Source organism: Cydia splendana, unplaced genomic scaffold, assembly GCF_910591565.1.
Source record: "Cydia splendana unplaced genomic scaffold, ilCydSple1.2 scaffold_66_ctg1, whole genome shotgun sequence".
Lineage (NCBI taxonomy): Eukaryota > Metazoa > Arthropoda > Insecta > Lepidoptera > Tortricidae > Cydia > Cydia splendana.
In genome coordinates this window covers 678666-703574 of record NW_026946897.1, presented here as the reverse complement: position 1 = coordinate 703574, position 24909 = coordinate 678666, and the positions used below count along the sequence as shown (strand labels likewise).

Genomic DNA, 24909 nt, shown 5'->3' with positions numbered 1-24909 from the left:
TGAGAAGATTTTTACCATAAATTGTAAATATCGATATCACTATTTGCAATCCCTAAACTTTTTATTAGTTGTTTACTTAAAATTTGCTCTGGCGTGTGAGTGAGCGTCTTTGCGGACTAGGTCCGGCGGCCAAAAGGTTAAAGGGCCATATGTACTGTAAAACGTTGTACGATACACGTGCGAATAGGTAATTCGCAACTCGTGTCGATTTAAAACACTCCCTTCGGTCGTGTTTTAATTTATCGCCACTCGTTTCGAATTTCCTCTTTTCCGCACTTGTATCGTAAATAACTATTTCAGGTGTTAAGGCGGGATTTCACCAGTGCGGCTCTGTGCGGCACAGGCATTTTTGTACTGAATATGCTTGTGCCGCACAGAACACTGGTGGAATCCCGCTTTTATACTTGGGGGTACGTTTGTACCTAATTACGGTCCCATTAGGTACGATAACGGAATTCTTGTTTGAAATGAATAAGTAAAATATAGTAAAGGCATAATATATAACGTTATTTATTCTCTAGAATATCTGCTATTCTATTGACAACAGCTGTAAAATTTCCAAATAACTCCATCCACCGTTCCTCATTCCTCCTCCTATGTATCTCAGTTTCTCGCTGAAAAGCACGCCATTCGGTGTCAGATCTGACAAAGGCTTGCCTCGCTATTTCTGACTGTGTCTGAGTGCGGGTTCTCCTCTGCGCAGGAGAATTAGAATTTTGAACACCACGTCTTCGCCGCCGACGTGGCGGGGTTGGCAGGGGCGTAGGGCTGTGGGGCGAGCGGTGGCCAGCGGCATTGGCGCCAGCAACAGCTACGCGTGGCGTGAGCGGGCTGGGCGAGCGACTCCCCGACAAGCGGTTTGCGGCGGCGTCGGCAGCTGTCCTGATCACTACGCGTGGCGTGAGTGGCACAGGCGGGAGGCTTTGCGGCATGTGCTGCCTGGCATTTGCAGAAGTAGACACATGCTGGACTGTAAAAGAAGCAGACCAAATATATTTACTTTTAGCACCATTTTTTATCTTTTTAGAATAGTTATTTGCGATACAAGTGCGGAAAAGAGGAAATTCGAAACGAGTGGCGATAAATTAAAACACGACCGAAGGGAGTGTTTTAAATCGACACGAGTTGCACATTACCTTTTCGCACGTGTATCGTACAACGTTTTACAGTACATATGGCCCTTTAAACTTTTGACATACGCACGAAAAGTGCTATTTTACGCACTAGTGCGGGAAAATAGGACCATATGTACTGTAAAAGCATTTTTTTTTCTTTAATACACATACATAAAAATATGAGCAGCATAATATGGAATTATCTTACACAGAATAAACTATAAGATAGGTAACTTCAATTGCCATCTGGTATTCCAATTAATCCATTGGGGAATCTAAGATGCTAGTGTTTTTCTTTTAGCTGATATAATAGATATAGCTTACCACCATCACGGATAGTATTAGCACCGGCAACCGACTGAGTTCTGAGCTCTGCGATCCTGCCAAAGCTATCCAGTCCATTCAGGGCTAGTAAATACAAAACAAAAATATAAATATATCAAATTCTTCAGAAATTACAAAAAGGAAAAATAAGTCATTATGACATATACGTATAGTACATAGATGAAATATATACTTAGGCAGATTTTATGAATGCTTACTCTGCAGCACACACTGACTGGCACCAGCACTAGAAATTGACAGAGTTCTGTCACTATTCGTATGTAGTCCATCTTCCTGTCCGTGGAGGGCTATAGTGGAAATAAAACAGTACATGTATACGTTTTATACACATTTATAGAAATTACAGAAGAAATGTAACATTTAAATGAGATGATAGCATTAGACTCTACTATAGTATTTTTCAAACTGGGAAGGTACGTTGATGGGTGTCATCTCCATACTATGTATACCCTAAAAATGCCAAATGTCGCAAAATAGTATTAATTGACATCTATCCGCGTACCCTTCCAGTATGAAACATACTATACTTACTCTGGTTCACTTCACTAGCCACAAGAAGACCTGGAAGATATGTGGATTGAGCCGAGGTTCCCGGTTGATTCCAGTTATCTGCAATAAGAATAACACTGCATTATAATACTGTGTTGTGTGTGTCCAAAAAAGAGTATAATATTAAACTCACTGGGAAATAATTGTAATATGGCATTTTTAGGGTATACATAGTATCACCCATCAACGTACCTTACGTTGATGGGTGTCATCTCCATACTATGTATACCCTAAAAATGCCAAATGTCGCAAAATAGTATTAATTGACATCTATCCGCGTACCCTTCCAGCATTTTTTTTTCTTTAATACATACATAAAAATATGAGCAGCATAATATGGAATTATCTTACACAGAATAAACTATAAGATAGGTAACTTCAATTGCCATCTGGTATTCCAATTAATCCATTGGGGAATCTAAGATGCTAGTGTTTTTCTTTTAGCTGATATAATAGATATAGCTTACCACCATCACGGATAGTATTAGCACCGGCAACCGACTGAGTTCTGAGCTCTGCGATCCCGCCAAAGCTATCCAGTCCATTCAGGTCTAGTAAATACAAAACAAAAATATAAATATATCAAATTTTTCAGAAATTACAAAAAGGAAAAATAAGTCATTATGACATATACGTATAGTACATAGATGAAATATATACTTAGGCAGATTTTATGAATGCTTACTCTGCAGCACACACTGACTGGCACCAGCACTAGAAATTGTCAGAGTTCTGTCACTATTCATATGTAGTCCATCTTCCTGTCCGTGGAGGGCTATAGTGGAAATAAAACAGTACATGTATACGTTTTATACACATTTATAGAAATTACAGAAGAAATGTAACATTTAAATGAGATGATAGCATTAGACTCTACTATAGTATTTTTCAAACTGGGAAGGTACGTTGATGGGTGTCATCTCCATACTATGTATACCCTAAAAATGCCAAATGTCGCAAAATAGTATTAATTGACATCTGTCCGCGTACCCTTCCAGTATGAAACATACTATACTTACTCTGGTTCACTTCACTAGCCACAAGAAGACCTGGAAGATATGTGGATTGAGCCGAGGTTCCCGGTTGATTCCAGTTATCTGCAATAAGAATAACACTGCATTATAATACTGTGTTGTGTGTGTCCAAAAAAGAGTATAATATTAAACTCACTGGGAAATAATTGTAATATTGATGGACTGTCCTCCTCTGTCTCTTCGATTACCACGTCGACTAAATCATTCTGTAAAATTAAGATTGCTATCAGACATGAAATACCAATTTATATAATTACCTACATTTAGATACACATAATTATTGGGACCGTGAACGATGGCAGCGCTGCTTAGCGTTCGCAACGTTGAGGGCAACTGTCAAATAATGAGCGCAACAAAATAATTAGTACATTGTGCAACATTGGGCGTAAGTTAAATATTGCAAACGAGAGTATAGTTAAATCGCGACGGCTTGCCGGAGCGATTTATAGACTCGAGTTTGCAATATTATTACGCCCCGAGTTAAACACAATGTTTTTCATCACACTTGCGATACGAAAATTAAGTTTTAAGAAAAAAAAACTGTTAATTATGGCACTAGAAACTTCATAACTCCCTAAGGAAAACGCTTTTTCTATAACTCCCGCTAAACCTGCGTGCAATTCCACATTTACTGAGCAAGTGTGATGAAAAATATTATTATTTTTTTTTTTTTATTCTTCATATTTATAGAGGCTTTCGTACACTCGTGGTGACGATGCCAGCCTCATAGGAGAGTTCACGTGTGTAACTAACTCTCAGACCTTAGTGCGCGATATTTTTTATAATATGTAAACATTTTCTCAGCCCCTTCTGATAGCGGTTGAGAAAGCAAAATATTCAAGGATAATACGCTGTCCAACATATTTCCTAAAATGTTTTTCCGCTCGACTTGCCCTATGGTGCATTCTATAAATATGTGGACTAGGTCTTCTATTCTGTTACAATGATCACATAGGTTTGTATCTCTTTTTTTCATGAGGTGATAAAATTTATTACACGGAATATGTCCCGAACGCAGACGGAAAAATATTATGTTACTTCGCTTATAACAATGTGTTGTGACACAGACGACTAGACGACAGACAACCCTACGTGTCAAAAGTATGCTTTTGACGGGCTTTCAATAACTAATATTACAATCACCTAATGTTGGTACACTGTAATAGCCATATACTATTTTATTAACATCCAAGCAAAACTAGATAAAATGTTTACCCGTTTCGTTGTTAAGTCTGGAATAATACTATATGATAATATGATATACAAGGCTAATATTTAGCTCGGTGTTGAAAATATATAAAATTTAATATTAGGGCTCATACTAACGAGCGCTTTTTCAACGCGCGTTAAAAAAGCGATTGAATCTGTCCGCACTCTAAATTCGATTTAACGAACAAGGCTTAAAGTCGAAAATCCAACAACGCTTGATAAAAAGCGCCACCGCTGTCGTGTGAATAAATACACATGTATCCATTTGTGTCATTCAAACGCTTTTTTAACGCGCGTTGTAAAAGCGCTCGTGCTAATGTGGCCTTACTGTTTCGTCCAGTATTATTGCAGTTTACCACACAACAGCTATCGTGACCCATTTTTAGGGTTCCGTACCCAAAGGGTAAAAACGGAACCCTATTACTAAGACTCCGCTGTCCGTCCGTCCGTCCGTCCGTCCGTCCGTCTGTCACCAGGCTGTTTCTCATGAACCGTGATAGCTAGGCAGTTGAAATTTTCACAGATGATGTATTTCTGTTGCCGCTGTAACAACAAATACTAAAAAGTACGGAACCCTCGGTGGGCGAGCCCGACTCGCACTTGTCCGGTTTTTATCGTAAGTATGATTTAAAGAACAAAATAACTGAGAAGTATGGGAATTGACAGAAACACTTTACACGATGGGCCAGCGCCGGCCACTCCAAGGGACGCATTTATGCGTGATATTGCTATCTCATTCTATCGCATGGCTGCGTCCTATCGTGTAGAGGAGCCAACCATAATTGCCATTTTTGGCCACATCAAGCGCTGCGATCGTTTCGGCTTCCCCCACCACCCGCTTTGCACGGAGCCAATACTAAAACTTTTTTATGTCGTTATGGAATGTGGAATGTCACGTAAATTATGGAACTCGCACCCCTAAGTCTTTGCCAAAGATTGTCAGAGGGTTTAGGTCATTTATATTTTAATCTACCAACATGCGTGATCTATGACGACTCAAAATCATGCAGATTGAATAGTCGATGAAATTAAAAATTAATCACCCGTTACCTCTATTCCAACCTCAGGAATTTCTTCCATCCCTGTTGCGGCTCGGATGCCCATAATCGACAGGACCCGCTCCTCTAGGTCAGTCAATTTTAGTTTAGATGCTGGACCGCCGCCAGTTTTTCGAACGGACCGGTATATTTTTGCCATTTTCTTTTTGGTGTTGTTTTTCAAATCGCACCAGACCTTACACCATACATTCACAATAAAAAAATGTTAAGTTAATCAAAACATGTAAGCAATAAAAACATTACTTATTAGAAAGTAAGTTGTTATGAAAAAAGGAAAATATAATTACAGAGCGATTATACATACTTTTCGCCATTTATCAATGGTCTTGGATTCTCCTATCGCTTCAGAATTTAAAGTTGCCTGTAGACGCTTCCACAGGCGAACATTTTCAGCCTTTCCTTGTAGACCGTCTGTCGGCTTACATAGGTCGCCGTTTCTATAAGGAGAGAAAAGACACTGAACTACAATCCGCAACTCCAATAAATTTATCATCGTAAAGACGGATTTGTACATACATACCTTTCCATGAATTCTACGAGGAGTTGGAATTGCGTTGCACTTGTCCGCATTTTTCTTTTTGTTACAACAACGTTTATATTTTAAAGAGTTTTCCGGAGAAATGGCAGCTTTCTTTGTTAGCAACATTGAAAAACGAACTAAAGGTTCCATTTTTAAAATATTTTAAAATCATTAGAATATTTACTGCAGAGGCCGTGAAGTAAGGGATTGCGGACGAGATTGCGGCAGGATAAAGCGAGTCTTGCAATCCCTGTTCCGGCCAAGGATTGTATAGTGCTTTTCTCAAATAATGTAAGAAAATATTATAATTAAAATAACTACTAAGTAATCAAGTAATAAAAATGTTTAAATTGCCGCCTATTTATTTTTTAGACTTGACATTTGAAAAAGCTATTCGAGCACCATGTTTAACCGCCGCTTATAAATATAGTACCATACATTTGGTTTTTTGATAATTATCGTTTTTTCTTTCGCCGTCTTGCAAAGCCGAGCGGCGCAATACGAAGAAAAACGCAAGATTCATATGAAACGCTATGGTGCACCAACTAGCGCTCTCAGCGCGTCCAAGAAACATTCGTCTCGTGTAGTCAACGTGCAATCTGAACGTATCCCTTCGTGCTCGTTCCTCGACCAATCGCAGCGCCGCGCCGTACGTGAACGCCGAGAGAACGCAACACTGCGATTCAACACACAGCGATAACGCGACGACGCGATCCGTTTCGTGTTTGAACAATTTAATTTGTTAATAGCACAGTTAGATAGCATCATAAATGTTATCCGACTCGGGACAATCCTCCTCAAGTGAGCGCTACCAGCAGCAGCCCAAATGGCGTAAGTGTCAAGTCGGAGAACCTCAAACTGCCTCGGGTCGTCATAAAAACATCCACAGGTAAATACACAGAATATTACGAATTTATAAACATGTTCACAGCCATGATCGATAAGTGTACTTCTTTTTCAGCAGTGCAGAAGCTGTATTATCTTAAAGGTTTTTTAAGTGATGAACCGCTCGATTTCTTCGAATCTTCCATTAGAAGACAACAGCTACCCAGAAGCACTGCGCTTATTGAAGGAACGATACGATAATAAAGTTCGAATTACGCAAGAACATATTAATACACTGCTAGATATGCCTACAATCACGCGATCTAATGTAACTAATTTACGAAATTTTATTTCAGTTTTCAAACAGCATCTTGCTGCTCTGCAAAACCTGGGTGAGCCTGTAGATAAGTGGGATGCCATAATTATCTGCATCCTATCTAAAAAGATCGACCTGCCTACCTACAGAGTATTTCAACTGGAGCGAAATAACAATGTGTCGCCCACGGTAAAGGAATTCCTAGGATACGTTGAAAAACGTGCCCTAGCATTTGAAAACACTGACGTGCAGAAGAGGCCTTCGCAGAGCTTTGTCAGCCATCCTGTGGCTGCACAAGCAAAGCTGTCAGCGCATCAGCCTCAATGTTTATACTGTAAGTGTGCACACAGATTATATAATTGCCTGAGTTTTAATTTAGCTTCCATTCATAAACGCATGGAGTTCGCTTTAACAAACAATTTATGCAAAATCTGTTTGTCGCAACACAAGCACAAATGTAAATTTCATTTTCGGTGTGAGGTATGCAAGCTGCAGCATAACAGCTTGTTGCATCAAGACGAGTCTCCTACTCCTGTAACCTTGTCTGCAACATCGAATCTAACCCATATTCTCTTGCCTTCAGCTCGTGCATGTGAAACTAATTACCAAGTCAGGGTTAGCTATATATTGCAAGGCTTTATTAGATGGTTGTTCACAGGCATCGTTCATTACACAGAAGATTGTGGATAAATTGGGATTACCGATGCAAAATACTAATTCTAAAATAACTGGTATCAATAATGCCAAGCATGCGATTGACAAATGTATAAACCTTGATGTGCATTCTGCTGTTTATCCATTCAAAACAAATGTCAATTGCAAGGTTGTTGATAAAATAACAACAAAGTTGCCACAGATTCCTATTAACAAGTCACACATTACATTGCCTACTAACTGCAAACTAGCCGATGATAATTTTAATAAGCGTGGTGATGTGGATTTGCTGCTAGATGCTGGTGTCTTCTTTCAGATTCTTCTGACGCAGACGAAGAATAATGGAGACCAGCAAACAAACAGCCTATCGTGACTGCGGGCAGTGCAAGTACTTCCGCATCGAGCTTTACAACCTCGAGTGCTGCAGCTTCGAGTACTTCAATCACTACGCCATGAGGCCCTACACTAGTGCAGACATCATTTGGCGTGATCATCGGTGGTCGAATGCAGCTACCTGCAAGAAAAAAATCCAAACAGGTAATATCTTTGCTTTGTAGAGAATGCAATCCAAGCGACCTGTCAAGTGCATTTGGGGAAACTGAAAAGGTGCCTGAGATTTTCTTAGATAAAATACCAGAGCAAGACTATTGCGAAAAGCCTTTTAGGGAATCTACAAAGCTAGCAGATGATAAATATGAGGTCTCACTGCCCAATAAGGTCCCTTTAGAGCAAATCAACTCTGAGTTAGGAAAATCTTTTCACTTAGAACTCAATGGATTTCTCATTCTAGAAAAAAGAGGTTGCATGTGCCACAGAATCAAGCTCTTTTCACAAAATATCATGATGGGCATGGGCAATTAATCCTGCATAATGAAGATTGTATATTTTCAGAATATTCACCTGTGCCCACCGAGTTGCCTGAACTGAAAGCTGATCATACCAGTGCTCTGTGCCTTACAACCACAGCGCACTACCCTGATCTCTGAAATAATAAAAAAGTTCTCTACTATAGCAAAAATGACTCGTGTTCTTGCATATATCCTTAGGTTTTGCAATAATGTCAAACCGACTTCTCAGAACCTTAAGGGCTTCTTAACCATAGTCGAACTCAACAAGACCCTCATGTTAATAGTCAAACATGAGCAAGCTCAATTATTTTCAGTTGACTTAAAGATGCTGCAATCTCACAAGCAAGTTAAACGTAATTTAAGGCTACTGACTCCCTTCCTTGATAGCGAAGGCATTATGCAAACTGGTGGTCGACTGCAAAACGCGTCGCTTGCTCATACTGTGCAGCATCTTGCAATATTGCCAAAACAGTCTGCATTAAGAAACTTGATTATAAGAAATGAGCATATAATATATAATAATATATAATATAAACATATTATGTTTACTAGATACAGGACAAAATGTAATCTTATGTTATTCATAACAAAGGCACTGTATAATAGAAAGTTTAACTACTGTAAAAAAGATTATACATAAATGTGTAATGTGTTTCAGACTGAATGCCGTTGCCACAACTCACCTGATGTGTTTCATGCATACACCACGGTTCACTGCTTCGTGCGAGTTCGGTATTCGTAGTTTAATCATAATGCGTAGTGACAATTCACCTCCTCTCGAGTAGCCCATGGCGAGGGTAACTAACTTGTTCCCGGGGAAGGACGGCATAGTACGCGCAGTTGAGTGACCCTTGGTAAAGCGGTCATATTCACAATAGGTCCATTACAAAAATATGTGTACTGCCTATAGAATATAACTTAGCCTAATCTTTAGTTTTTAATAAGTGTCTAAAGTGCCTATTACAAAGGTATACATATGTATGTATTTAAGAGCTTACACATATTTATTTATTCTGTTAAGATTTGTGTGTTGATTAACCATCAGTTGTTTCTTTAAAAATAAGTAATAAGTATATAATTTAATTATTGTAGTGACTCCTGTTAAATGTTGCTCATGTTAACATACGCATTTAAATTTATTTAATCTCGTGGCGCAATAATGTTAGCAACATTGAAAAACGAACTAAAGGTTCCATATTTAAAATCATAAGAATATTGTTATTTTCGTTGCCATAGCGGCACTTCATCAATTTCTTTCCTATAACAATGTACGTTTCGTGGTTTACTCAATAAAACTAAATGTTTCCTACTGAAGATCTTTAAATTACAAACCTACAGTCCACAACTCTCCACCTATGAAGGCCATGGCCTTTTCATTCATAGAACGTAGTGCTTATATACCCATTCCTTGGCGGTCTCGAAGCCAACATTTAAAATTCAAAATAATATCATAACGTAAAGTCAGTAACATGCCAGCAGCAAGTGAGGTTTGCAATTATACATGCTACTTTTGGCTACATAAATAAAATTATTATGTTGAAAATAGTACAAACTTAAGAAGAAATCTGTATTAAAATAGGTCTCCTACTGCTAAGTAACGTTGTCTAATGCGTACGACCTTAATAGCGATCAAAATTTTATGGTAAATGATCTCGATTTTAACACTTTCAGTGCCAAGCGTCCCATTTCCAATACAAAAACGGTGGGTTCATCCACGCAGCGGGTTCTTGGCAGTGAATGTGTTTAAACCTAATTTAAATTTTCAGATTTTGAATCACCAGCAAAAGTTTTAGAAGAAAGTTTTATATTTCCTGTTGCTAAACTGAGACATGAAAACCCATAACCACACAGTAAAACTTGAACATCGGAAAATAATCTATAGTAAAGAAAAATAAATAAACTCAGAACATTTGTATGTTTCATTTTATTTAAGATAATTACACTTCCTAATAAAAAATACGTAGGAATTATTTCAAAAACAATAGGTCTTGCGGTAAGTATGTGTTACTATGTGTTATGTGCACTCAGCATCATGCCTATCTACCGCTCCTTGTATTGACTTAAATTTATAAGTAACTTCCACATGCATACGAACGATGAACAATCTTCTTGTACATGCGCTGGATGCCATCCGGGTTTTTATGGAAATGTGGTTTTCAATCATAAGTTTTTGCCTAAAAGCAAAAACTGTAGAACTTAACAGTAGAAATAGGAAAATATGATGTCAAGTATAACTCATTACCTTTGTACTAAATCAGCCTTTTTTCGAGCTATTAATTGATTTATCCGTTAAAGCTTTGCTTGAAGTTCACGTACTGTTATAAATTAATACATATTACGTTGAAAATTACATGGATAGTCGTGAAAAATCTGTGTATTTGTTGTGTTTAAAAGTTGACAGAAATGTCACGTTGGAAACGCACGTATTTTTCGATAACATCTGTCACGTTTACTCGCGTAAAGTATTTACGCAGAATAATTCTGGCTCAGTTTTCATTATACAATTAGAAAGAGAGCGTTTTAGGTGTGAAGTTAGGCAAGTATGGAAAACTGGCGTAAAAACGTTTATAACTCATGGTACCAATTGAAATTTTTAGTTCTTTAAGTAACCGGTAGAGGCGCTGTACAATTACTCCATACATTTTCCTTAACTTTCACGTTATCGACTGTCATTCACGGAACTCATGGTAGAGCTTCTGGTACGCGCCCCGGCCGCCGCGCCCCGCGCCCCACGGCGGGTTGGTCAGCGACACCTTCTCGTAACTCATGAGGCCCTGGTACTTGCTCCTTGCTAAATTCAATTTTTAAACAGTTTTTTTTTTAGATTTTAGCCACCGTAGCCTATGGAGACTAACAAGTAACGCTAAGCGGTTTTCGTAGTCTATGGATGTTTATATTTTAAGGGTGTCACATGCGCGTTTCTGACTTATGAAGCAATTGTTCCTGCAATACAACCTAAAATAATCAATGTGTAAACGGAGCACTTTCATTTGATACCAAACTCGACCATACTTTCTTGCAAAAAGATGACCAGAATAGCAAGACCCCTCACAAATAGCTTTTTAGCCTTCTAAGCTCTTCTAGCTCAATAACCCATTGATCGAGCCTGCTCATAATTTAATGACTAAAATATAATGCTCTCAACAACACGTTTACCCAATTTCATTTAAATTAGAACAAATTTACTTAAGTTCTTGAGTATCAAACTATCCTCTGATGTTCAGCTTAAATACATCGAAATGCCGGGACGTGCCCCTAGCCAGCCGCGTGTCCCAAGTCGAATGTAAGAACTTCGTTCGCTTCGCTCGCTCGTTCGATAAATCTATTTATATAGATTATTGTTTGCTTAACCTATTCACAATTAAAACTAATCATACTTGACGTGGTACCTCTACAACGAATGTAACATTCCTACTTTATTTGACCTTGGATTATCTACAAGTATTTTAAATTGCATTATATATATTAACATCATACAAGACAAGTAAAACTGAGTCAATCAGTTATTGCCAATAAGTAACTAATGTCCACGACGCTTGGCAAGCTTACAATGTTATTGTACCTAAATCATGAAATAGGTATTAATTAGTAAAATATTATATTGTATGCTAATGGAAATACCTGGAAATGTGTAAGCATCAAAAGGAAAATGTAGTAATTAAGGCGTTTAAAGTAAATCTCTGAGTTATAAGCAATTGAATAAAAAACTCAAAACTGCAAATAGGAGAAGGAGAGGGACTGACACCTAAGAAGAAATTGTAAAAGTTAAATAATAGTTTTACAGATTTAAAGGCTTGCTAGTGTTGGAAAATATTTATTTAGGTGTCCGTGCCTTCGCTTGAACCACATTATGAGATAACACCCTTGTAACTCAGCCCTAATCAAGCGAATTCATCAACTAGTAGCGCCATCTATCGCGCTACCCAAGTAGTAATGTCATCCGGTTGCCAGCGCGCGGCTGCTTTCTCTTCAGTACGCTTTTGTAACTCAGCCGAGCAACACGTTTACAAAGCAAGTTTAAAAAGATCAAGAAATTTAAATCGTAAAAATATTTTGAAAACCTCCGACTTCGTGACATTCCGCTCGGTGCCCATGGCCCAGCGACGAGACGCAGTGACCTTCCTACAGGCACCGTCACAAAAAGTACACGGGTACTTACGCCTCATGGCCTCGTCCTGTGGGACAACAAGCGTCGTCCCGTGAGACGACATGGCGTCGTCCCGTGAGACGACATGGCGTCGTCCCGTGAGACGACATGGCGTCGTCCCGTCAGACGACAAGCGTCGTCCCGGGAAATGACATGGCGTCGTCCCATGAGACGACATGGCATCGACCCGTGAGACGACGAGGCGTCGTCCCGTGAGAGGACAAGGCGTCGTCCCGTGACACGACATGGCGTCGTCCTGTGGTATCGTCCTGACAATGGTATTGTCCTGACAGACGACATGGCAGCGTCTTGTAAGACGACGAGCATCGTCTCGTTAAAAGACCTTGTGACATTCCGCTCAGTGCCCGTGGCCCAGCGATGAGACTAAGTGAGCTCTAGCCATCACCATAAATAGAATACCTACGGGTATAAATGGCACACGGCGTCGTCCCGTTGGACGACAAGCGTCGTTGCGTGAGACGACATAGCGTAGTCCCGTGACATCGTCCTGTGGGACATCAGGCGTCGTCCTGTAAAACGATAAGGCGTCATCCTGTGATACGACAGGCATCGCGATGAGTTACGTCCTCATGTGAGAAGACATTGCGCCATCCTATGGTATCGTCCCGTGAGAGGATATTGCGTCCCATAGGACTACATTGCATTGTTCCATAAGACTACATTTTGTCGTATCGTGAGACATTAATGCGTCGTCCTATGAGACGATATCGCATCGTCCTATGAATCGTCCATTGAAATGACGTTGTCTTGTTATACAAAAACCGTTGTCTCATGGTCTACCATTAATACGGTAGCGGACGTCTTATTGGTCGCTTTATCGTTCGATGTCTGCACGGTGGGCCTCGCATTTAAGATCTGCATGGTCATGAACAATGCACGACTTAGTTAGTGGCGTCATCATCAATGTAGCCGACCAAATGGTGTGTCACCTTTTAAACCGACGAGCAGCAGAATTTCTATTAGAGGGTTTGGCGCGAAATTGATAACGAAATGCAGTTACAGTAATTGTCTCAACCTGCCAGGAAAAAGGAAGGTTTCCGTCTTGGTCGTGTACAAATGTTGGTCTGGGTCGATAACAAACAATTCTCGTGAGATACCAAACAAACCAAAAATATACATTCTGAGGATCATAAACTGTATGACTAACCGGCCATGAAAAATAGCAGTTAAGAAACTGTGAAAAGGGAAAAGTACGAAGTGAAAAACCTTGTGTTATACTTTGCCCAACTAGATCCTATACCAAAAAGAGAGAGGGGGAGGCAAGAAAATTGACGTTAGCCTTAAAGAAGGAAAGAAAACTAAAACTCTCTCTTCTGAATAGGAATACCAATTCATTTACGGCTCTGTCATAGGCTAACAAGAGATATCTCTTTATTGCGGCTCTAAGCCTGAAAAGAATAGAGTTTATGATACTCATATATATTAGTGAAAAATCATCGCACTAAATCCCTCTTTTGAATGATGAATGACTAGTCAGGTTGATAGTATCTTTGGGAATACTGAAGCATCTCCTGTATACTCTCTAAATATTGACCATTAGCTAAAAAATTGCGGCCTGTTACAAAGAGAAATCTTTTACTTACTTTAAATCGTCTACTATGTAGCTGTGAAACAGAGACCACTAAACTAAGAGTAACACGTAGAAAACAGCAAGTACCTTCCATCGCATTCCGTCCAATAGACCGAACTGACAAAGGCATTTATAATGTAATTAGTGCTCTATTCACATCAGTCAGGTAGAAACTTGTGAAATTAGGTTCAAAATTCAAGTAACAAGCTCCACTTCGGAAGATTATCTAAGCAGTGGGTTGTCAATCGACCTGTCGTTGGTATAACAATCATACATCATAAAACGTTGACCATAAACGTTACATAGTTCAATTTCAAAGGAAATGAACTCTTACTGGTAATATAGCTATCGGAAACAGACGGTATTTGTAGGAGGTGCTTTCACAGAATGTCTAAAAGGACCAACTAGTAAAATATTAAATTAGTATGGTAATCCGCATAGTTACTCATGATTGTTCAATAGGTGAAACATCGGTTTCTTTAGTGGTAAATGTTATGCCTATGTAGAAGATGAAGCGCCCCTTCAAGTTATGTAAATAAATAAAGAATTTATGAAAAGATTTTTCGGTAGTTTAGTTAGAGTGGAGTTACTGATTCTGTTTCGAAAAATCGCGAATTGAATTAGAGGTGAAGCCGCCTAAGAGAACTAAGGTGTCGAACCAATAGCCACGGTCCACGGCTTTACATCTAAACGATGATTGTTTAATTTCTCCAAATATACAAATTAAAATGAAGTCACTTCAGAAACTTTGAAACCATGTGGACTGCGGGGCAAGCCAACGTACATACAAACGTACAACGTACGTAAACGTACACACATGCGTAATATGTAGAAAATATTTGCAGGCAGTCACCGATAGCAGATACCGGATTCTGAAAGAACACGGATCAGAAATATGCTTCTTTCGATTTCCAGATGAGAGGTTTCCTTTGCAGATAAGGAAGTACTCACGTGATTTTATAAAAGAACAACAACATACGGTGGTTCAGGAAAAAATGCAAGATCTAAGTGAAATATGATCCCAGTAGTGACTCATGACTACAAATATGTTCGCCGGTTAAATAGAGCCTGCAATTTACTCTGAAAATCAACACTAGTTCTGCTGTCATTGCCGGATCTAAGTACAATAAGCTTAGCTGAAAGGTAGTAGTCCAGGGTTTACAGAATACTGTTGTAACAGGTCTCGTAGGGCATGTAATTGGAAACGTCATCGTCAATGCAATCAATTAGAGTTCCAGGTGTAGTACCCTACAAAATCATCGTGTCTTGGTTATAGGGCAGATGCGCTGCTAATCGAATTACAGCATTAGTTGTGAAGACAACTACAATTCATATATTTATATATTCATGATAATATGCTTATATCATTAAATACAGTAAATATGAGATGTCAGTAGACATATATCAACGTTACGTCAGGCGTAGCTCACTCCGCGATTTCGTCGCGTCGCTACAAGTACATGCGGCCCACACCAATTTTGGTACCTAGCACTAATAGTTACCGCGCACCGCTATGGAACGGACGCGTGCTCGCGCTTGCGCCACCTTGCGGTCATAATCTGTCGTAATAGTACATACTATTATTTATTCTATGGTTACGTCAAGGTAGTGACATGAATATAATATGTCGCAGAAAGGCCTAGATCATCAATTAATTGTTTATTTGTGGGCATCATGATGCCTAATTAACCCTAGGGATCCCTCAAGATCATCAAATGATACACAACTTGATTGCACGAAAGCCGATAAACAACATACAACGTCCTTGTATTGCTAAATTTCTAATCAAAAGTACCTACAAATTAATAATAATAATAATTCAGCCTATATACGTCCCACTACTGGGCACAGGCCTCTTCTCACTCGCGAGAGGGCTTGGGCTATAGTCCCCACGCTGGCCTAATGCGGATTGGGGCTTCAAAGTACAAATTAAATAATCAAATTAATATTTGGTAATGAACGCGTCTACACGTGTTAAGGTTCGACAGGAATTGTGCCACAGCATCACCCGCGCGCGCCGGTGCTGGCAGCACTTGAGATTAGATGACATCATGAGACACCCGTGGTTTGTGCCACTGCAATGGTATAATGCCAAGAACTTACTGGTTCAGACCAATATACAAATAATAATAATGTTTTAATTTGTCTGGGTGTTACGAAAGTTCCGCAATTGGTTTGAAAAGGTTGCACTACAATTTAAAGTAGATAGGTCCACCTCCACTACTCTTACTCAAAGATTATTTCATCGTCAGTCAAGAGGTTTTACACTCTTATTAGAAGATCGTATGTATACGAAAGCATTAAATACTCACAAATCGTGCTAAGTCTAACAATAAAGCACAATCCATTACCAGCGCGCGAACCATAAAATCTTCAGTTTGGGAATCAGCTTGCCACCGGAAAGAGTGAACATTAAACAACCTACAATTACAAGCCTTTATTATAATTAGCCTAAAAATTATGGGTGAAGGCATTGGAATTATTCAAAGATTAAAAAATCTTCTAAAATATCCTACTTGGTAGACGGATCTTCAGTCTACGCACAACATGGTGAGATGCCACACAACAACTGGAGTTGTCAGCATCACTTTAAATTCATAATCATCGCCTCCATACGATTGTAACCTTCGTGTCAGTGATTCTGTTCATTCGTTACATTCGCTTGCATGACTGACAAGTGACAAGCATATAATATAAGCTTGGTTGACCCGGCACCAGCCTAATTGGCAAGTTTTCAGTTATCTGTGGGGAGTAATAAATTTAGCAGCATAATTGACACTTAAAATAGGTAGGAGCCTACCATTTCATATAAGAATTAATATCTATTCATGGCTTACTATTAATATGGTTGTTTTTAAAGCAACCCTCACCTAAAACTAATCAGTAAGGAAGGATGTATTATCGCCTCAGTTGAAACTACTGCTAGGTTGTTGAGAGTTGTTACTTGTTAGTAACGCATACATTAAATCATGAAGTGTTGTATTTTCTTCTTCACTTTCTGACGCTATTACTTTCAGGCAGAGGAGCACTTGATTCGAAATAAATCTCAATTGCTTCCACAAATAAGAACATCATGTTTATAATTTTTAACACATTTACGGAATATGTTGTCCTTATGTAATGATAGCCCATTAACAAATAAACCTGCTATACCTAGTCAATAACTATGTATTAATATCTAAATAATGTCAATATCGTATTGTAGTGGGTACCTATACAAACCTTTGGTTATTTGTCCACATTAAAAGTCATATTACATTACATCTGGCCTATGATGCAACTTACCAATTTACATTAAATTGTTGGAAAATACGATAAATCAGAGAGGACCCAAGCTTTTCCAATTAGTTACAAAAATTTTAAACAGTGGATGGGCCGACAGTGCTTTATTTGTGTTAAGCAGTAGATAAGTAGTAGTATCATGTAGTGGTAGTAGTAATATCATGACATCATACAACAAAACCTTTTTATCACCTAGTGGGCTATTGTAAGGAAAGAATCAGGTAATTTGGACGGGTTTAATGTAAAACTCACTCGATGAGGTTCACGTTACACGCATCAGAGCTACTACTTCAGATAGTGGTTACACTTAAATTTGTACGACCTACAAGTACCTACTTATGTCTTTAATTATGTTTTTAGGGACAGTCTTTCAACTAATAGTCACACAGTTTTGTTTTATATAAAAAGTTAAGTAGTTTTATAGTCGCAATGGATAACTTATGTTGCCAGTCAGTGCTAACAATTGTCTCGTCTATCGGTAATTACAAATAAGGAAAATCTAGTTAAGGTTTGACGTAAACAATCCTTTAGTATATCAATACGGAATAAATTTCAAACCCATATTCTTATTAAGTGATTTTTGCATAAATTTAAATATTATCAGTCACAGTACGCCCGGGCCAGCGCCGGCAGAGGTTTAAACACGTCTCATAATGTGGTTCAAGCGAAGGCACGGACACCTAAATAGAACCGTTTTTCCCCCGAAGGGTAAAAAACGGATATTTAGGTTCCTGCCGAAGCTTGAACCACACCTAAGGGCCTTGCCGGCTTATGTGGTACTGAAGAGAAAGCAGCCGCGCGCTGGCAACCGGATGACATTACTACTTGGGTAGCGCGATAGATGGCGCTACTAGTTGATGAATTCGCTTGATTAGGGCTGAGTTACAAGGGTGTTATCTCATAATGTGGTTCAAGCTTCGGCAGGAACCTAAATATCCGTTTTTTACCCTTCGGGGGAAAAACGGTTCTATTATTTAACTGTTGTAAAATGAATACATCCACACCTCGCCGAGTTTCTTACGCCGGTTCTTCTCGGGTCTGAGGTTAACCTTTCCGAACCGGTGGTAGTATACCTAGATTGGAAAAATAAATTAACCTAGCGAGTATAAGATAATACGATAAACTGAACTATTGTTGCATGATAAATATATAAAGTAAAAGAAATAAATCGTTATAAAAAAGGAGAGATGTGACGATTACACAATAAACAGTACGACGCAACTACCCGCTAGCTTCACTTCGAGGAGAAGTGTCATGGCATGCGGGTGGCTGGCGGAGTGCACGAGTGATAACAGTTGTTTCATTTGATCACCCAGTACACAACGGAGCCTGCATGGACGTCACAGGTACAATAACATTGTAAGCTTGCCAAGCGTCTTGGACATTAGTTACTTATTGGCAATAACTGATTGACTCAGTTTTACTTGTCTTGTATGATGTTAATATATATATAATGCAATTTAAAATACTTGTAGATAATCCAAGGTCAAATAAAGTAGGAATGTTACATTCGTTGTAGAGGTACCACGTCAAGTATGATTATTTTTACTTGTGAATAGGTTAAACAAACATTAATCTATATAAATAGATTTAGTACCTACTTAGATTTACCTGCCTATTTGACCATTATTATTATTAATTGCATTGCATACATATCTAATTATCGTTCTTTAATTATAATACTTGAATAATATAATCTTGACATCAATTAATCCAAATATTTATTTTATTCATTTTATTGCTAAAAAAGTAACACAGCAAATATAATATCGAATGTAATATTATTCTAGCAACTTACTTATGCGAAGAATCATAATTACAATTTATGTTATGAAAATAACGTAACACTTTACTAATTGAAAGCTGATTTTTCAATTGAATTGTGACCAGTAAGTATTGTATTATTATTTCCACAATAATTACTGTCAGACTGTCACATAAATATTATTATTTGTACTTATACACTTTTTCTTCGGTTTATTTCAATTACTTGCAACATATTTTATAAACCTGAAACATAGGTATACACCTTGTATGTCTGCTTCCTATATCCTGCCTATAGTGTTTGTTAAATTAGTAGTTATGTAACTATGTAACACCTAAACATAAACACCGGCTCGGCAATGCCCTCGCAAATACAATATAACTTCACTTCCACAACAGCAATCGTACAGCCCGCGGCCATCGTGCCATAGACAGTGACAGTTACTATTTTATGGCATTGCAGCCAACACAAGGACACACGAGACGGCGTATGTATGCTATTTAAGCTACTCGCATAATCGCATACACTACATCCCTCCCTTGAACTTAAATTAGATAATTAACAACAAGAGTTTTATGACCACAACAAATATATTTCTAGGTACAATACTATAATCAGTCTTCCAAATTAAACAGTAATGAAACATATTATATGTACTTTTGAAACAGATAAATCAGGTACATATTATATTTATAAAGTATGAAAGTACATACTAATTAACAACATTACAACCACAACCAAGAAACAAAATAACCAAATCATGGCACATTAAATCACAGCTACATTCGCTCATTGTCACTATCATTGTGTTCTCTATCAGTTCCTTCTTCCTGATCCTTCCTCTGAACATCTTCCCACTTTTCAGATGAACCATGTTCCTTCTGAGTATTTGCCCTGTTACATAATTCTCCACAGATACATCACCTCTATTAAAACTCTGTACAGTATGAGGTGTTGGGTTGTAGTTCGATCTGAATTTATTTCCTTTATCCATATTCTTAACATATATACTCTATCTCTTTCAGCTAGACTCATACTCTCCCCCCTTTTCTGTATGTATCTTCGCTCACGCACATCCAGGTCAACATCAGTGCTTTTAAGTCTATCAATCGATGGAAGTTTGTTCCTGTTCTGCCATCTAATGAACAGTTTTTTTTTTCTGTGGGTGAATGAGGCTGTACCTACATACATTAATACGCTAATATAATATAATTTTCACCACACCAGCTCGGAAAGGCTTACTTTGTACTTCAAAAACTGATAGCAAAGTTGCATTTTATTCACATGTGAGGCAAAGTAATCAAATGCAAATTTTGAGTTGTTTTCTTATGTTTGCTGGTAGAATTGACTTTTAAATGATGATTTTGGATGATAAATATTTAAAAACATTCATTTGGATTTGATTTGGTTTTGCGTGCTTTGAAACCCTCGCAACGCTCAAGATTCTATTTTCGAACCACTCGCTACGCTCGTGGTTCAACTTTGGGATCTTTCGCTTGCTCGGGTATCAATATTAGCACGAGCGGTTAAACAACAACTTTGCCCCCTTGTAAAACAAATAACTATTATACCTTAATAGGTGCATTAGGTACTCCATCAGACTTTCTTGAAAGTCCTTTGTCTCCATCCTAAATTACTAAATTTGAAACATTTCACTCATTCATATAGGGCCAATATAAGTACTAAACAATGATATTACACTACACAGAACGATCAAAACTCCTCCCTTACAACCTGCTAGAGCTGTCTGAATTCAAACTTCAACATTTATTCAGCAAATAAGCCACAAGGGCACTTTTACACGTGAACATTGAATTTACATACAAGCAAAAATAATAACAATACATCAACAATTTTATAAAATACAACTAACTGCAACTACCAATTCAAACGAATGTAGGAAATTACCATAGCTAGCAGTTGTAAGCTTAGGAAATGGTTGTGACGTGACATATTCATATGAAATTTGGTTGGGATGGACATTTGGTTAATAGCTCTAGCTTCTAAACTATTCAAGGCATTCAAGGTTTCCAATTTTTCTACAGTAATAAGGTTCGGTTTACAACCAGAATTAACCAGCAATATTTGTCAATCAATACATATTAAAAAACCGGCCAAGTGCGAGTCGGACTCGCGTTCTAAGGGTTCCGTATATTACACAATTTTTAACAATCAGTGCCGGATTAAGATATTTTGATGCCCTAAGCATTTCTAGGTGCCCCCTCTCCCTAGGGTCATCAAGATTACATTGATTTTTTGGTAAATTGAGAGAAGTTCATTGCCGCATTACAGCTGAGAATGGAAATCAGTCACATCATTTTATCACGAAAATTGACAGTGCCGCAGCAGTAATGTTGCAACAGAGTACCTAATGCTGTTGCAGTCGCCACCCGAATGTCACCTTTATCATAGCTTAGAAAGTAATAGAAACGCGAGCGAAGCGAGCGCGGAAATTTTTCGATATAAAAACGCAATATGATAGACAGTTGTACATTTTTACTTTTAGTATGGAAATCAGTCACATCATTTTATCACGGAAGTTGACAGTACTGCAGCAGTAACGTTGCAACAGAGTAATGTTGCTGCAGTCTGCAGTTGTGAAAACGCGAGCGAAGCGAGCGCGAAAATTTTTCGATATAAAAACGCAATTTTAGTTTTAGTCCCAACCAGGCGCGAATCCAGGATTTCATACAGAGAAGGGATGGGACAGTTTTCTATCAGCCTAGCTTCGCATAGGGCTCGATATTTAAGGGTCTCAGCGAGGTTGTTTTCATGCATAAAATATGCAAGAAAGCAGAGCTTGGAATTGAATTGGCGAAGTGTGAGAAAGGCAGTAGGCCCAGCTGCGAAAGAGGAAAGCTTGGATTTGGATCCACGCCCAAGTGTAATTAAGGCAGAAGATCAACTTTGCCGTAAGGCAGAAGGCCTCGCATAAGACCTAACGCCGAACCGCAAAAGAGTGGGTTGAAATCGAATCTATGCATGTAATCACGACTCTTCTACTGCGACCGATTGTTTCCCAAAGAATTACGCGCCATTATTTTTGCAAATTAGCTTTTGGACAGCTAAAAAAATCGTGTGGTAAAAACGATGTGTCTGTCCCTAATTTTAAAATTTGTTCACCTTTTTCAACCTGGCATTTTGGTGCCCCCCCCTGAACGTGGTGCCGTAAGCACGTGCTTGTTTTGCTTATTGGTTACAAAGTCTTTATTAATTCAACCATTAAAGTCGAAGAGTACAAAAAATTTTGAGCTAGCTCTCAATTTAACATTTTGTTTTAAACATTATTTTTAATTTGACCTTACAATTACTCGTAAGTAGGTAAGACCGTTAAATATTTAAAATGATTATCTTATCAGAAAATTATCACCAATTACTCTAAGAAAACTACTACTCTAAGTAATCCGGCACTGTTAACAATGTATTTTTTATGTGAAACGTGAGTGAAATCTCTTTAAAAAATCCGTAGGGGTCGGATCAAAAACTGTAATTAAGTCCAACTCACGCTTGACTGTACATTTCTAATAGGTTTTCCTGTCATCTATAGGTATAGACCAATTTTATGTATTTTTTTTTTAATTTAAGACCTAGTAGTTTCGGAGATAAGGGGGGGGGGAATGGTCATTTTTTGCCTATTTTCTTGAATAACTTCTAAACTGTTTATTCGAAAATTATAAAAAAAATATATTTGAGATCCTTACAATAAGCTCTTTCATTTGATATGTAACATGATATAGTTTGAAATCTTAATTTTTTTCATTTTTTCATTTACCCCCCAAAAGTGGCCCCCATGTTTAAAATTCATTTGTTTACGTTACATGTCCGTATTTGGGTCACAAACTTACATATGTGTACCAAATTTCAACTTGATTGGTCCAGTAGTTCCGGAGAAAATCGGCTGTGACAGACGGACAGACAGACAGACAGACAGACGCACGAGTGATCCTATAAGGGTTCCGTTTTTTCCTTTTGAGGTACGGAACCCTAAAAATGTAACCTACTTCATCTCTAGCTTTTTTGTTTCCTTTTGTGTTCATATTTGAGTGCCTTTTCATACCACAGAATTGGCGAAAATGTCCCATTTTTCCACATATAAAACAAGTTTTTTCTAGTGCAGGGCAATCTTTGTAATGCATTTGATGATTTTTATTTCCACAACGTCCACAAGAGTTTATATTATTATTGATGTGTGTCCCTTCCCTTTTAGTTCTGTAAGTACCATATATTTTATTATTTCTATTGACTCTATTGTAAATAGCATTAACTTCTTCGTCTTCTTGTTTCTAATCTAGGTTTCCTTGTTTTTATCCTCGTATATGTATTTCTAATTTATCAGTGACATCCGCCGCGTTCAGATATATGAACAATGACCTCTTCCATCTCTTCCATTTGCTGCCGATGGAACTTCGGTCGCCTTCCAAATCTAACCCCTCCAGGGTCAGCGATGGTTGTTGATCATGATATGTATGTAATCACTTTAATGCAACCTGAAATATCAAATTTGTTGGTAACCAATAGGTAACCCATCAGACTGTTCTCAATTTAATGAAGGTTGTCAACCCGTTCCAATTTAATGGAGGTATTCATTTGAACTACCAGACATTTTCCAATTTGATGGAGGCTGTCAACCAATTCCAATTTAATGGAGGCATTAATTTGAACTACCAGACATTTTCCAATTTAATGGAGGCTGTCAACCAATTCCAATTTAATGGAGGCATTCATTTGAACTACCAGACATTTTCCAATTTAATGGAGGCTGTCAACCAATTCCAATTTAATGGAGGCATTCATTTGAACTACCAGACATTTTCCAATTTAATGGCGGCTGTCAACCCATTCCAATTTAATGGAGGCATTCATTTGAACTACCAGACATTTTCCAATTTAATGGCGGCTGTCAACCCATTCCAATTTAATGGAGGCATTCATTTGAACTACCAGACATTTTCCAATTTAATGGAGGCTGCCAACCAATTCCAATTTAATGGAGGCATTCATTTGAACTACCAGACATTTTCCAATTTAATGGCGGCTGTCAACCCATTCCAATTTAATGGAGGCATTCATTTGAACTACCAGACATTTCCCAATTTAATGGAGGCTGTCAACCAATTCCAATTTAATGGAGATATTCATTTGAACTACCAAACATTTCCTAAGTTAATGGGGGTTATGTTAACCAATTCCAATTTAATGGAGGCATTCATTTGAACTACCAGATATTTCCTAATTTAATGGGGGTTATGTTAATCAATTCCAATTTAATGGAGGCATTCATTTGAACTACCAGACATTTCCTAATTTAATGGGGGTTATGTTAACCAATTCTAATTTAATGGAGGCATTCATTTGAACTACCAGATATTTCCTAATTTAATGGGGGTTATGTTAACCAATTCCAATTTAATGGAGGCATTCATTTGAACTACCAGATATTTCCTAATTTAATGGGGGTTATGTTAATCGATTCCAATTTAATGGAGGCATTCATTTGAACTACCAGATATTCCTTAATTTAATGGGGGTTATGTTTATTAATTCCAATTTAATGGAGGCATTCATTTGAACTACCAGTTATTTCCTAATTTAATGGAGGTTATGTTAATCAATTCCAATTTAATGGAGGCATTCATTTGAACTACCAGATA

General features: G+C 38.0%; 2 long non-coding RNA genes across 2 annotated transcripts; both read right to left on the bottom strand.

Annotated features, from left to right (window-relative positions):
* Positions 1-571: 571 nt before the first annotated feature.
* LOC134805813 (uncharacterized) lies at positions 572-1743 on the bottom strand. The gene is made up of 3 exons (XR_010146399.1): positions 1658-1743; positions 1440-1523; positions 572-970 (listed from the first exon to the last, which is right to left on the bottom strand). It is a non-coding gene; the product is annotated as an uncharacterized LOC134805813 (long non-coding RNA).
* A 1003-nt stretch (positions 1744-2746) lies between these two features.
* On the bottom strand, positions 2747-3688 carry LOC134805823 (uncharacterized). The gene is made up of 3 exons (XR_010146401.1): positions 3180-3688; positions 3029-3106; positions 2747-2784 (listed from the first exon to the last, which is right to left on the bottom strand). It is a non-coding gene; the product is annotated as an uncharacterized LOC134805823 (long non-coding RNA).
* Positions 3689-24909: the final 21221 nt, after the last annotated feature.